Genomic DNA, 14,948 nt, shown 5'->3' with positions numbered 1-14,948 from the left:
TGGATGTACTTCCTTTGACGACCGGAAGTCACGCCGGCTAAAACAAAATAGTGTTAACATATGTACATACATAAGTCTATCATCCCACAAAGTTTGGTTGTTCAAGTCGTTACTATTTTTGAGATCTCGTTGAAATAATGTTTTTTGTCTCCGGACAGGAAACGGACAAACGAAAGAGCTCAATATAAATTGTATTAAATATTTCTTTGTATACCTGCTTATTGTACATTATTGTTCATTTATCTAACTAAAAATATCAAAGGAAAACAGTTAAACTGATAAACAACTCCATTTGTTTGAACTCTTCCGGTGTGGACCGGAAGTGACGGAAGACAAAATGAAACCAGTTAAACACATCTTCAATCAAATGTTTATCATCCATTTAAGTTTCGTGTCTTGATCGCTTAAAGTTTCTGAGATCTCGCGGGTACAAAATGTATTTTAAAAAAGCTACCTGAGAAAATTGAGATATCTTTTTGAGAGTTTTTTTTGTTGATTTAACATCGCGTAGTTGACCTATGTATAGATTTATACTTATATATTTATTTTATGGAAAAGGAATTTAATGCGTAACAATAATTTTTTTTAAAGTGCATCCGGTGACGACCGGAAGTTACGACGAACAAAACAATATAGTTTAAACACATTTACATACACAGGTCTATCATCCCACAGAGTTTCGATGTTCAAGTATTTGCTGATTCTAAGATCTCGAGGGAACAAGGTTTTTTGACGCGGGACAGGAAACGGACGACCGGATATAAATTTTAAAAAAATGAAAAAAAACACTTTCAGATATTATCATTTTCTATCAGTCTTGAAAATTTCACGAAAATCTATCAACCATCTCTGAGAAATTCTGCCGATAAAATGGGAGAAAAAAAGAAAGAAACAAACAAAGAAAAAAATCATTACAATCACTATTAGGTCTTCCGTTGAAAACGAAAGACCTAAAATAAACTGTATAATTATGACGTGTGGTTGATTACATCAATAACATAGGCACTTGATATTACGAACAGTTTTTCTCAGAGGTAGAGAGTTCTCCTAACATTTACACTGCTATGTAAAAAAAACATCATCTCAAAGTTAGGAAAACCATCTACCACTGAGAGGAAATATTTGAATTATCAAGCGCTTAATCAGGCGTCAATTAAACAATGAAATGCTTTCATGTTTTCATGTGTCATTTTAATAGGAAGACGTGGGAATTGCAAAAAAAAAATACATAATTCTCAATTGCTTTCGATGGTTTTGCAAAATTGATCGTTATTGTCAATCAGCACGTTTCACAGAAGGAACAGCCAATTCTTCCATATATTAAGGTTACCATGGTTACTATAACTACTTGGAAGTCTGAGGTCAGCCCGTGTAAGTCTGTATCTATGAAAGTGTGGATTATTTTGTGATTGATCGTACCTTAGCAACATAGATAGCATGGGCCTCTTACTAACAGCTGTTGTATATTACCCATATATGGAAGAATTAGCTTTACCTTCTATGCAATGTACCGAAAAAACTGGTAACTTGCAAACTTGCTTAAAATGGATAACTGAGATTTAGAGAGAAATTAAGAGAGAGAGAGAGAGATGTAAATATAATTAATACAAGAGGCCCATGGGCAACATTGCTCACCTGAGAAAATATAGTCAAAATAAAATCAGCTTTATTGAGTCATATACAAAACATTTGGACAATTAATTAGAAGAGGTCCAGTATGAAAATATCTTAAAACTTTACCCACCCAGTGTGGTCCCCACCCTACCCACAAGGTTCATGATTTAAAGAAACTTGAATTTACTATATCTGAGAATGCTTCTACACAAGTTCCAGCTTTTCTGAATTTCCAAGACTTTTCTCAATATTTTCCATTGTAAAAATTTGACCCCTTCATCTCAATGTGATCCCATCCTACCCTCAAGTTCATGATATGAAGAAAAGTGAATCAACTTTATCTGAGGATGCTCCCATAAAATTGCAAGTGACAACTTTTCTTGCCAATTGGTCTCTGAGAATAAGATTTTGAAAGATTTTTCTTTCTTTTCCTAAGTAAAAATTCAACCCCCCCCCCCCATATGGCCCTTCTCTAACCCTGGGGATCATGATTTAAACAAATTTTAATCTAAAAAATTTTATTTTATCAACCCCCCCCCCATTGTGGCCCTACTCTTACCCTGGGGATCATGATTAATGAGAATGAGAATTTTAAATATTGTGCTCTATATATTCCAGTGTGAAAATTAGACTCCCATTGTGGCCCATCTTATAAGATGAGGTAATTGCCCCCGGAGAAACATAAATCTACTCTATTTAAGGATGCTTCCCCACAAGTTACACTTTTTCTGGCCATACCAACACATTTTTAATAATTCTTAATGATATCCTCTTGAAAGATGACGTGGCCCTTCATTTTAACAAATTTGAATCCCCTTTACCCAATAATGCTTTGTGCTTAGTGTGGTTAAAATTGACCTAGTGGTTCTGGAGAAGTCTAAAATATAAAAAGTACATGTATATGGACAGATCGATCGATGGACAGACAGACGCCGGACAAAAAAATGATCAGAATAGCTCACTTTAGCTTCCAGCTTAGGTGAGTTAAAAATGGTTTCTTTAAGAAATTCATATGGGCTATGAAGGTATAAATCATTGCAGAAAAAAATGCATAACCCACTGGGTCATTTATGTTTTTTATCTGCAACGGTAGTTACCATCACACCCACATGTACCACCAAAGAAAGCATATTTTTATTTAAATAATTTCAAAATTTATGAACAAAAAGTAATGAATTTTATGAACAACTTGATAGGCTTTATAAGGATCAAATTACATTAGTTTTATGGTACAAACCTCCGAATGAAAGTCTGTAGATTCTAAACTAAATTGTTATGTAGGTAGTAGTTACTTTCCAGCTGTTATTATCTGCAGGGTCTGAAAAATGCAGAAAATTATAAGTCATGGTGAAGAAACCTAATCATATATTTAGTACAATTACTGTATCTGTAAATTACTGTAAAGATTTTATCTTTATTAAAGTACTAGGATAGCAACTGCAACACCGGTAACATTTGTTGATTACTTGATGATAAAAATTTTCTATGAATAAGAATATCTAATGTTGAACATTCAAAATATGAAAACTGCACTTCTGATTTTTTGTTCACCAGTAAAATGTATGAGTTATCTTTCGTTGACTACAGTCACTGATGGATGAGTTATTTCCCTTTGATTAGTCTGATGATACCGAGTTTATATTTAGGCAGGCTTATAATAAAAAACCATCTTACTTTCTTACATAACTACCAGTACTTAAAAATTAGTTGATTTTGTGACTCTCTACCTATACCTGTTTATACGTATAAACTGTGATCCCTTGCACCCCTTGTCATGAAACCAATGCTTTACCAGCTGACTGCTCAATGATGACATCCTACTTCAGAAATTGGTGATAGTTGAAAATAAATTAGTTTTAAAAATACATGTTATTTTTTCTCAGTTTTAACATAATATTCTGCCAGAGTTTTTGCAAATTTTTGCAAATATCAAGAATTGAGGCACCCCCCCCCCCAAAAAAAAAAAACAACAAAAAAAACAAAAAAAAAAACAACAAACAAACAAACAAAAAAACAAAAAAAACAAAAACAAAAGACCACACAAACAGTGCCAATGATTAATATAAGAATAGTCAAATCAAGTTTAGGAGACTGGCTGGTAAACAAATTAACCATAATTAAGATTTGTCCTAAATTTTGAAATATGATACTTTTGGCTAAATAGATAAACTAACTTTTAGTAAAGAAAATAAATATCCATAAGATCTTTATGCTGGTTAGGAATCAACTCTCCCGAGGATCTTTATTGTGGTTTGGGACTCGATCTCCACAAGATCTGCATGGTGGTTTGGGATTCTCCACAGGATCTGAATGCTCGTTTGGGATTCCCCACAGGATTTGTGTGATGATTTGGGAATCTTCACAGCAATCTTCAAAAGAAGAAATGGTTCAGACCAATTGAGTGTCGCCATCTCCTACAGCAGAAGAAGGCAAATGAAGATTAATTTCAACAAAGTGTTTGAAAAAGAATAAATCAACCATGTACTGTAATTACTTCAAATATTACTTAAATATATGACAACATATCTAATCGAATTTTTAATTTGAATTTAGAGACAATCACATTAATACATTGATTTACAGATTGTTCACATTATTAAATGTAAAGAAAGGATCTTAAAATGGTGGTTGAGGCACAAAAAAAATTATGACATTTACCTAATTTAAAGTAGTCAATCTTGCATATTCATATGCCATGCCAAATGTAATACATGTATAGTCTCTCTTAAAAATCATCATGACATTTGAAACAGTAAGTTCAAATAAATGTATATGTTCAAAATTCTGTAATATATTAACTGTATATTATAACTGGCCTCTAAGTTATAGCCTAGGGGAAGTAACTTTAAAGAAATATTGCCATTCTCTACATGTTCCCCACAATATACATGTATATATATTTTTAGTGTACATTTTTATAAGATTTGAGCAATTTAGCTGCAGGCTTCAAATTTAAAACAAACTACTGAGAAGCTTGTTCTTCTTCTTTTAAATTTTTTCAAAATAAATTAATTTTGTTTAGCAATAAACATGCACATGTAAATTAATTGTACAGCCTTAGAGGTTTCAGAAATGCTTTTTCACTCCAGTATAGAAACACCACACATTTAAACTTTAAAGCTTTGTATTCTTTTATAAGTGGAGTAATTAGCAATATGCATCCAACATGTACTTGTTTGACACTATATTGAAATAAATAGTCGATTAGTCCCATTTACTCATGGCAGAATTAAATCCCTTGCTAGCTAAAGCGCCTCTTATAATTAATTCTAATAAGAGAATGGGGGGAGGGGTGCCAGATGTTTGATTGCAACTTTGGACAGGCACGTTACAGCGTTTTTCAAAGTAAATAAGGAATTAAAGGGTAACAAATTGGTTATGACTGTTGAAACAATATGTGTGCTTGGTGTGTATAAGTGTATAACTGTGTGATACATCCCAAGCTGTACATTATTAATTTCAAATTTTCAAGTCATTGAAAGATATCATACAATATTTACTTACATATAGCTCGATCACCTACGTACTAGAAATACCAAAGAGTAAAAAACTACTCCAATAACCGAGACTTATAGGTTGACAAATTGGCGAACAGCGGAAACCTGTCCTGATCATGCATAATTTCCAATTCTGTACACTAGCATAATCCTTACATGTAAAACTGTACAGGGAATTAACCTCTGCATGTAAAATAACCTACTTCCAGTCAGAAACACAGGCTATGTACATTCTTTTCCTGATAAAAATATCACCTTAAAACTCCAATTCATTTGTTTTATCATTAAACATTCAAACTTACATATACATCGCATATAGTAGATGAGGTCACCATTGACAGAGTTCTGCTGCAGCCCTTGGGTGGGACAAACCTTCCATTGCATCATACCACAGAGGATGAGACAACTTTGGATTTGTGCATGCATGCCTATTTATGTCTTTAATGATGGTCTTCTGAAAATAAATTAGAATTTATTAGTTAACAATGATTTTCATTGGTCACATGTAAGTAGGGATTCATATTCTATATAGTTAATAAAATTGTACAGATTAGATTAGTTTTGTAGAAAGATACCTTTTAAAGCAATATATACGGTACACCAACAAGAAACATCTCTATCCAAGAGGCCCATATAAGACAGGTACATTCACTCACAGCAACAAATTGTCAGAGAAACTCTTGGGAACTTGGGAAGATGAACACATGACAGTTGCAATTCAAAAACCCTGTAGACTTTTTATTTTAAGTTTTGGTTGTGTACTTTCTACTGAAACCTGAAGCGGTTGAGAGGCATTTTTTTTTTCAATTCAATTGGATGAACGTAGTTTGGGCACAAAGGTATCTATCATACATGTACTACTATATCAAAATAATAGACTCGAATTTTTGGCATTTAATACCGATAAATCGGAAGAGTAGTCTTTTGCTTATATATTTTAAACATCATTGGTACTTGAAGATTACCAATTTGTTTCAATTTTTTCTCAATTAAACTTCGTTAATTAATAATCAACGAAAAATCATCAAAAAATTCCGGAAATCATCTGGATTTTTTTTGGATTTTACAATATTGTGCGTGGGCAATACATTCACACTAAAGATCTTTAGTTTATATTTCCACAATATCATATTTGCATGAATAAACTCCGAAATGATAATTCAAATACCCGGTACGTGTAAATTTTCATTGGATATTTTCAATATATTCTGTTCATATATATTTACGATTTCTTATTGGAGAAATTTTAAAATAACAAATACACATATCATATCAACTTAGTACTTACTTTTGTCTTCGTAATAGCAACAAAAATTGATTCCATGCAAAAAATTCACATTATATTTATTAAGAAAGTGAAGATAGAAACAGGTTTTAAATTTAAAATTATAATAGCCTACAGACCCAGTTTTACGATAGAATGTGTTATTGTGTATTGTCTCTGTTGCAAAGAAGATATGTGTACGTTGGTGAAAAGGTGTTGAAATCTTCCATTATATGGATTAGATTTTTAGATGAAAATTTAAGGTAATTTTACAGCAAAAAAGCCAAGTCAGGTTTATTATGATTAATTTGACTGTTATTTTCAATGCAACTTCATTTTCTCCAAAATTGTTTGATTGGAGCGATTCTGCAGTTTTCTGCTACATTACGGGTATATGGGAGGCATTCTAACTGTGGTGAGGGCTTCCCGAGACACAGTTAGATTATTCTAACTAAAGAAAGTGTAGTGAAATCAATTGCATTATTGTATAGGCTTATAGCTTTGTTTATGTAAATGTCAACAATTCAATGTGGTGGGTCGATGTATCTTCTTCGTATATGTCCGATATGCAATGTCACCTGTGCATGCTTGGGTCAAAGTCTACTTTATATAAATATGATTATTGAAATATCGAGTAAAAAGTGGTGAAAGCAGAAACTTGGGACATCAGGACATATTAGGCCTTAAATTATTAAGACAAAAAATTGCAACATTAAAAGGTCTCTTAAAAGAAAATTTAGATAAAACTCCACTGCATAAATGCAATGACAGAGTTATTAAGATTTATCAAAATGGAAATTTAAGTGTCGATCGATCAAGTTTTCAATTTATTAAGATTTTAAAAATATTTGACATAGGTAAAAAGTCATAGATGACTTCATCAATTATATTGACTTCTGACCTTATGGAGAAGTTTAAAATATAAAAAGTATATAGACAGATCAATCAATGGACAGATAGACGTTAGTCAAAAAGTGGTCAGAATAGCTCACTTTAGCTTCTAGCTAAAAATGGTTTCTTTTGGTGATTCATATGGGCTATGAAGGAAGAAATCATTGCAGAAAATACATAATCCTTTTGGTTATTTATGTTTTTTTCTTCAATGATAGCTACCGTCACACCCACATGTACCACCAAAGAAAGCATTTTTATAAACAAAGAGTTATGCAATTTATGAACAACTTAATTGGATTTATCAGGATCAAATTACATAAGTTTTAAGGTACAAACCTCCCAATGAAAGTCCGTAGATTCTAAGTTTAATTGCCGTGTAGCTTGTAGTTACTTTGCATTATTATTCTGCAGGGTCTGAAAAATGCAGAAAATTATACGTCATGGTGAAAAACCAAAATATATATTTGGTACAATTACTGCATGTATAACCAGATCTCATCATAAAGTTCTAGGACACCAACTGCAACACCAGTAATATTTGTTGATTACTTGATGATTCAATCTTTTCTATGAATAAGAATATCTAATGTTGAAAATTCAAAATTTGAAGGCTGCACTTTTGAATTAATAGTTCACCAGTAAAATGAATGAGTTATCTCTCTTTGACTACAGCCACTGATGGATGAGTTATTTCCCTTTGATTACCCTGATGATACCGAGTTGATATTCAGGCAGGCTTCTAATTAATAACTAACAGTACTTAAAAATTAATTGATTTTGTGACCCTCTACCTACATGTAGCTACCTAAATGTATTCCTGTTTATTCGTATAAAGTGTAACCCCTTATCATGGATCCAATGCTTGACCAACTGACTGCTCAGTGATGACATCCAACTTCAGAAAATCGAGTTGCCGTGAGAAAAAGACTTTCAGACCTGTGATCAAATTTGGAAATAATTGGTGATTTTAAAAATACATATTATTTTACCTCAGTTTTAACATAATATTCTGCTTAAGTTTATATTGACTTCTGACCTTTTGATGTGACAATGACATAAAACAAACACAATTTATCTCCACATAGAAGTCTGCATGAATTACACCAAATAAAATTAACACCCCAGGTTTCGAATTGATTAAAATACGATGTGCCGGATTGAATGAAAAATGTGATTTCTATTGCTTACGCATAGCTCATGGGTCAGTCAATAAAGTAAGTTTTTTGGCTTTATTGATAAAAATTCAAACTCCTGTGCTATTTGTTTCTTTAATATAAATGATTGAAATAAATTTTCACCAGAGTACTGCCATTATAAATCTGTACTTGAGAAAATATTCCAAAGAACTTATTTAACGGATGTTTCGTAATACCTGAAATCAAACTTTTTCTTGTTCGTCTGTAGACCTCATGGCCTCATTTGAGGTATAGAATAGGGTACTTTTTATATCCCATAACCAGGCACTATAACCAGGATGTGCGCATGCGTGAACCAACTTTCCATCGGGATCGGTAAACGATTGGGAGGAAATTCGAAAGCTATTTGGAGGAACTTCGAACTGATATATGTGCAATTTAAAAATGCGATTTTTATATGAAAAATATGATCAGAAGTGATAAAAATGTTATGTACATTAGATTTTACACCAAAAAATTTAATAAATAATTGAGAGAACAATCAAAATCAATGTTACAGGAAAACAACAGGCACTTAGCATCGGAGGGGGGGGGGGGGGTGTTTGAATGGGGGCAGGGACAGGGGGACGGGACTGCCCCCCTCCAGCACACGTTTTCTTGCAGCAACTATTTTTCTTGAATTTACTTATAAAAAAGTAAATTAACATACAGTTGCACCCCCCCCCCCCTATGTTTTTGGGACCATGTAAAATGTGAAATGAAAGAGAGGAAATAAACTGTGAAATTGAAGTTAAAGGTACACTTAGCCCCCTACCCCCACGGATTAGGATTTTCAATTATTTAAAAAGTATTTTTGAGTTAGTTTTTTTTTCAAGGCAAGATTGGATGAGTTTGCCCTCAACCCACTTTGCTACGATGCTAGGTGCCTGAACAAAATATCATGGTTTCATTACATGTATGCTAGTATAAAGACTTTATGTAAACCAATATTATCTCGTGCATTGTTCCATTCACCAGGTTCTACAAACACCTTAGTCCAAAATAAATAAAAAATCCAAGACTAGGAGGGGAAGAAAGAAGAAATCTATTTTCCTTTTTTTTTTACTCAGGAGCTATTTTGTTGGGGGGGGGGGGGGGTATTAGGGGTGAACAGGTCACTGACCCCTTAAAGATCTACCCATGACCTATCACCAGGGTCTGTATACACATAACCAGGGTCAGTATACCCATCATCATGGTCTCCAGGGTCAGAGTACGTATCACCAGAGTCTGTGTGCCCATCACCAGAGTCTGTACACCCATAACCAGGGCTAGTATACCCATCACCAGGGTCTCCATACCTATCACCAGGGTCAGAGTCCGTATCACCAGAGTCTGTGTGCCCATCACCAGAGTCTGTACACCCATAACCAGGGTCAGTATACCCATCACCAGGGTCTCCATACCTATCACCAGGGTCAGAGAACGTATCACCAGAGTCTGTGTGCCCTTCACCAGGGTCTGTACACCCATAACCAGGGCCAGTATACCCATCACCAGGGTCTCCATACCTATCACCAGGGTCAAAGTACGTATCACCAGAGTCTGTGTGCCCTTCACCAGAGTCTGTACACCCATAACCAGGGCCAGTATACCCATCACCAGGGTCTTCATACCTATCACCAGGGTCAGAGTACGTATCACCAGAGTCTGTGTGCCCATCACCAGGGTCTGTATACCCATAACAGGGCCAGTATACCCATCACCAGGGTCTCCATACCTATCACCAGGGTCAGAGTACGTATCACCAGAGTCTGTGTGCCCATCACCAGAGTCTGTACACCCATAACAGGGCCAGTATACCCATCACCAGGGTCTCCATACCTATCACCAGGATCAGAGTACGTGTCACCAGAGTTTGTGTGCCCATCACCAGGGTCTGTACACCCATAACCAGGGCCAGTATACCCATCACCAGGGTCTCCATACCTATCACCAGGGTCAGAGTACGTGTCTCCAGAGTTTGTGTGCCCATCACCAGGGTCTGGATACCCATGACCAGGGTCAGTATACCCATCACCAGGGTCTCCATACCTATCACCAGGGTCAGAGTACGTGTCACCAGAGTCTGTGTGCCCATCACCAGAGTCTGTACACCCATAACCAGGGCCAGTATACCCATCACAAGGTCTCCATACCTATCACCAGGGTCAGAGTACGTGTCACCAGAGTCTGTGTGCCCTTCACCAGAGTCTGTACACCCATAACCAGGGCCAGTATACCCATCACCAGGGTCTTCATACCTATCACCAGGGTCAGAGTACGTATCACCAGAGTCTGTATGCCCATCACCAGAGTCTGTACACCCATAACCAGGGCCAGTATACCCATCACCAGGGTCTCCATACCTATCACCAGGGTCAGAGTACGTGTCACCAGAGTTTGTGTGCCCATCACCAGAGTCTGTACACCCATAACCAGGGCCAGTATACCCATCACCAGGGTCTCCATACCTATCACCAGGGTCAGAGTACGTAACACCAGAATCTGTGTGCCCATCACCAGAGTCTGTACACCCATAACCAGGGTCAGTATACCCATCACCAGGGTGTCCATACCTATCACCAGGGTCAGAGTACGTATCACCAGAGTCTGTGTGCCCATCACCAGAGTCTGTACACCCATAACCAGGGTCAGTATACCCATCACCAGGGTCTCCATACCTATCACCAGGGTCAGAGTACGTGTCACCAGAGTTTGTGTGCCCATCACCAGGGTCTGGATACCCATAACCAGGGTCAGTATACCCATCACCAGGGTCTCCATACCTATCACCAGGGTCAGAGTACGTATCACCAGAGTCTGTGTGCCCATCACCAGAGTCTGTACACCCATAACCAGGGTCAGTATACCCATCACCAGGGTCTCCATACCTATCACCAGGGTCAGAGTACGTATCACCAGAGTCTGTGTGCCCATCAACAGAGTCTTTACACCCATAACCAGGGCCAGTGCACCCATCACCAGGGTCTCCATACCTATCACCAGGGTCAGAGTACGTGTCACCAGAGTTTGTGTGCCCATCACCAGGGTCTGTATACCCATAACCAGGGTCAGTATACCCATCACCAGGGTCTCCATACCTATCACCAGGGTCAGAGTACGTATCACCAGAGTCTGTGTGCCCATCACCAGAGTCTGTACACCCATAACCAGGGTCAGTATACCCATCACCAGGGTCTCCATACCTATCACCAGGGTCAGAGAACGTATCACCAGAGTCTGTGTGCCCTTCACCAGGGTCTGTACACCCATAACCAGGGCCAGTATACCCATCACCAGGGTCTCCATACCTATCACCAGGGTCAAAGTACGTATCACCAGAGTCTGTGTGCCCTTCACCAGAGTCTGTACACCCATAACCAGGGCCAGTATACCCATCACCAGGGTCTTCATACCTATCACCAGGGTCAGAGTACGTATCACCAGAGTCTGTGTGCCCATCACCAGGGTCTGTATACCCATAACAGGGCCAGTATACCCATCACCAGGGTCTCCATACCTATCACCAGGGTCAGAGTACGTATCACCAGAGTCTGTGTGCCCTTAACCAGAGTCTGTACACCCATAACCAGGGCCAGTATACCCATCACCAGGGTCTTCATACCTATCACCAGGGTCAGAGTACGTATCACCAGAGTCTGTGTGCCCATCACCAGAGTCTGTACACCCATAACCAGGGCCAGTATACCCATCACCAGGGTCTCCATACCTATCACCAGGGTTAGAGTACGTATCACCAGAGTCTGTGTGCCTATCATCAGGGTCTGTACACCCATGACCAGGGTCAGTATACCCATCACCAGGGTCTCCGGGGTCAGAGTACGTATCACCAGAGTCTGTGTGTCTGTCACCAGAGTCTGTACACTCATGACCAGGGTTAGAATACCCATCATCAGGGTCTCCATAGCTATCACCAGGGTCAGTGTACGTATCACTAGAGTCTGTGTGCCCATCACAAGTGTCAGTATACACATAACCAACAATAAAATATCCAAGACAAGGAGGGGGAGAGGGTGAAATCTATATTTTTTTCTTTTACTCAGGAGCTAATTTGTTTGGGGGAGGGGGGTATAAGGGGTGAACATGTCACTGACCCCTAATAGATTTATCCATGACCTATCACCAGGGTCTGTATACACATTACCAGGGTCAGTTACACATCACCAGGGTCTCCAGGGTCAGAGTACGTATCACCAGAGTCTGTGTGTCAGTCACCAGAGTCTGTACACCCATAACCAGGGTCAGTATACCCATCACCAGGGTCTCCATACGTATCACCAGGGTCAGAGTACGTATCACCAGAGTCTGTGTGCCCATCACCAGAGTCTGTACACCCATAACCAGTGTCAGTATACCCATCACCAGGGTCATCATACCAATCACCAGGGTCAGAGTACGTATCACCAGAGTCTGTGTGCCCATCACCAGAGTCTGTACACCCATAACCAGGGCCAGTATGCCCATCACCAGGGTCTAAAATACTTATCACCAGGAATAGTTTACGAATCAATAGGGTCTGTGTGCCCATCATTAGGGTCAGTATATCTATCACAACAGTCAGTGCACTTATCATCAGGGTTTGTACATCCATTACTTTGATCAGTAGACTTTCACCAGGATAACTGTACCTATTACTTATCACCAGAGTTAGTTTACCTAACGGCCGTGTCAGTGTACGCATCCGTGGGTCTGAGGTCCCATCTCCAAGGTCAGTATACCTATCACAAGAGTCAGAACATTTATCACCAGTATATCTATCACATTCTCTATCACCAGGGTCAGTATACCTATCGACAGAGTCAGTGTACGTATCACAAGGGTCTGTAGGCCATCACAGGGGTGAGTATGTATCCATCACCAGACTCGGTATACACAAAAGTGTAGATATTATAAGGTCAGCATACGTAACACCAGAATCTCAAAATCTATAACCAGGGTAAGTATAACCATCACCATCAGTATACCTATCACAAGGATCATGAGTGTACGTATCACCAAGGTATGTGTAATCTTCACCAGGATCAGTATACCTATCACCAGGGTCACTCTACTTATCAACAGGGTCAGTATTACCTGACTCAGGTAATGGATATACAAACCCTAATGATAAGTGCACTGACTGTTGTGTTAGGTATACTGACCCTGGTGATGGGCACACAGACCCTATTGATGCGTACACTATCCTGGTGAAAAGTATTAAGACCCTGGTGAAGGGTAAACTGACCTTTGTTATGAATATACAGACCATGATAATGGGCACACAAACCCTAGTACTACGAACACTGACCCTACTAAAAGGTATAATGACCCAGGTGATATGTTTACAGTTCTGGTGATACGTACTCTGACTCTGGTGACAGGCATTATGACCCTGGTGATAGGTATTGAGACCCTGGTGATGGGTATACTGACTTTGGCTACGGATGTACAGACCCTGGTCATGAGCACATAGACTCTGGTGATACGTACTCTGACCCTGGTGATAGGTAGTGAGACCCTGGTGATGGGTATGCTGACTTTGGCTACGGATGTACAGACCCTGGTCATGAGCACATAGACTCTGGTGATACGTACTCTGACCCTGGTGATAGGTAGTGAGACCCTGGTGATGGGTATGCTGACCCTGGTTATGGGTGTACATACCCTGGTGATTGGTATACTGACCCTGGTTATGGGTGTACATACCCTGGTGATGGGTATACTGACCCTGGTTAAGGGTGTACAGACTCTGGTGATTGGTATACTGACCCTGGTGATGGGTGTACAGACCCCGTTGTTGGGCACACAAACTCTAGTGATGGATATAATGACCCTGGTGATAGGTATGGAGACCCTGGTGATGGGTATACTGACCCTGGTCATGGGCGTACAGACCCTGGTGATGGGCACACAGACTCTGGTGATACGTACACTGACCCTGGTGATAGCTATGGAGACCCTGATGATGGGTATACTAACCCTGGTCATGAGTGTACAGACTCTGGTGACTGACACACAGACTCTGGTGATACGTACATTGACCCTGGAGACCCTGGTGATGGGTATACTGACCCTAGTCATGGGCGTACAGACCCTGGTGATGGGCACACAGACTCTGGTGATACGTACACTGACCCTGGTGATAGCTATGGAGACCCTGATGATGGGTATATTAACCGTGGTCATGAGTGTACAGACTCTGGTGACTGGCACACAGACTCTGGTGATACGCACATTGACCCTGGAGACCCTGGTGATGGGTATACTGACCCTGGTAATGGGTGTACAAACCCTGGTGATAGGCACACAGACTCTGGTGATACGTACTCTGACCCTGGTGATAGGTATGGAGACCCTGGTGATGGATATACTGACCCTGGTTATGGGTGTACATACCCTGGTGATGGGTATACTGACCCTGGTTATGGGACTCTGGTGATACGCACTCTGAACCTGGTGATAGATATGAAGACCCTGGTGATGGGTATACTGACCCTGGTTATTGGCGTACAGACCCTGGCG

At 39.0% G+C, this 14,948-nt stretch overlaps 1 long non-coding RNA gene across 1 annotated transcript; it reads right to left on the bottom strand.

Annotated features, from left to right (window-relative positions):
• Positions 1-5,424: 5,424 nt before the first annotated feature.
• LOC109620056 (uncharacterized) lies at positions 5,425-8,208 on the bottom strand. Its single transcript, XR_010712682.1, has 3 exons — positions 8,075-8,208; positions 7,606-7,683; positions 5,425-5,565 (listed from the first exon to the last, which is right to left on the bottom strand). It is a non-coding gene; the product is annotated as an uncharacterized lncRNA (long non-coding RNA).
• Between the last annotated feature and the right edge of the window lie 6,740 nt (positions 8,209-14,948).

This window comes from Magallana gigas, chromosome 4 (assembly GCF_963853765.1).
Source record: "Magallana gigas chromosome 4, xbMagGiga1.1, whole genome shotgun sequence".
NCBI lineage: Eukaryota > Metazoa > Mollusca > Bivalvia > Ostreida > Ostreidae > Magallana > Magallana gigas.
Note: the sequence above shows the minus strand (reverse complement) of the source record. Positions and strands in the feature narration are given on the sequence as shown.